Source organism: Miscanthus floridulus, chromosome 17 (genome assembly GCF_019320115.1).
Source record: "Miscanthus floridulus cultivar M001 chromosome 17, ASM1932011v1, whole genome shotgun sequence".
NCBI lineage: Eukaryota > Viridiplantae > Streptophyta > Magnoliopsida > Poales > Poaceae > Miscanthus > Miscanthus floridulus.
Window position 1 is genome coordinate 18,505,297 of NC_089596.1, and position 1,560 is coordinate 18,506,856.

At 66.0% G+C, this 1,560-nt stretch overlaps 1 long non-coding RNA gene across 1 annotated transcript; it reads right to left on the reverse strand.

The window, feature by feature from the left end:
- Positions 1-344: 344 nt before the first annotated feature.
- Positions 345-1,041, reverse strand: LOC136516767 (uncharacterized). Its single transcript, XR_010774122.1, has 3 exons — positions 809-1,041; positions 570-698; positions 345-480 (listed from the first exon to the last, which is right to left on the reverse strand). It is a non-coding gene; the product is annotated as an uncharacterized lncRNA (long non-coding RNA).
- Between the last annotated feature and the right edge of the window lie 519 nt (positions 1,042-1,560).

The following is a 1,560-nucleotide window of genomic DNA, read 5'->3' on the forward strand; positions in this document are numbered from 1 at the left end:
GGCGTGCGCGTGGTGTGGAAAAGCCCCAAAGGGGTTGGCGTGCGTGCTCGTGGAGCCATGCTGGTGCGGTATCGTGCGTGTGCCAGTGGGTTGCCATGACAGCGGTGGCCATGAAAGGCATCGCCTTGGTCTTCTTGGGACCGGTGTGTGTGCGCGCGTTGGCGTTCCGGCTGTGTGGCGGCCGTGCGTGGCCACCAGCGGTAGAGACGCCGTGCTGTGCAAGGGTGACAACAGAGCCGGTGTCGAAGGCCGGAATAGGCAGGACATCAAGGCAATGAGTAAAGGTGGGAGTTTTGGGCGGACGGCTCACCGGAGGGCTCGTCGGCTGCAGATCGCGTGGTGGGGCTCGACGCAGGTAGGGCTGGTGCAGAGGTGCGCGCACCGGCGTTCATGGTGATGATGGCTCGAGGCAGGTCCAGGGCTCCGAGAGGTATCGGGGCCGTGGTGGTGTGGTGTTGAGGCGGCGCCGTGCGTCCTAGGCTGTGACCAAACGAAGGTGAAGGCTGGGGAAAAGGGCAAGGCTGCTACGGTAAAAAAAAGTGGAAGCTTTGGGTGACGATGGGGCTTACCGACGGTAGCGGGCTCGGTCCCACGGTCGCCGTCGGTCTTGGGCCCGGTGTGGTCGTGGTCCAGCTCGGCGGGAAGAAGCTCGCCGCGGTGGTTCGACGAGGCGACGGCGTGGTGGTGACGCTGCTTCCCTGCGAGAACAGAGCACAACATGAAGGCCGATCTCCGGCGAGGCAATGACCGAGGAGTGAAAGGTGGAGGCTTTGGCTTGGAGAAGGCTCACCGGCGGTGGGGAACTCACCTGAGTTCGCGGCAAAGGAGGTGAGGTGGAGGCGGCTCGATGGGGCGTCCGCCGCTCTGTGTTGCGGCACGGCGAGGCTGTGGAGTCGCCGTGGACGCACGGTTAGACGAGGGCGAGGGCTCCGGTGATGGCTACGACGGGGTCGTGTGGTGCAGCCGGCTCCGGCCAGTGAGCGCCGAGGCCGCGCTCGAATGCATTACGGCGAGGGAGCAGGGGAGGCAGAGTGGAGCGTGCTCGTGGTGGTGGGCCGAGGGAGACGGCGAGAGGGCAAGGCCGGCTAGGGTACTTATAGGCCGGTGGCTAGGGTTCCTGGCGAGGTGCACCAGTGTTCGGGCCGTGGATGTGACGGCCGGCGTGACATGGCGTGCATCCGGGGCGCGAGCAGGTGGCGCAGCTCGGAACGTTCGAGAAGGGGAGTTGGTCACGGGCGCGTCCGCACGGTCAAGGGCACGGAGTGCGGTTCGGCGGGCCCGGGTGGCGTGCGTGGCCTCCACGCCGGCGAACGGAAGCAACGCGACCTCCTCTGTTCGGACGGAAAAGCAGAGGAGTGGCTCGCGTATGGAGAAAGAAGGAGACGGCACGGTTCGACGGAAGGAAATGGAGAGGTTGGCGCCTTTGGCTAACAGGCGGGCCTGGCTGGCTGTGCTTCCTGTCGTGCGTGCAGCGCACGCGAGGGGGTGCCATGACTCCTTGTGTGCATGCTGCGTACATGAGAAGCAAGGGAGGGGCTGGGCTGAGTGGCGCTCGGGTTG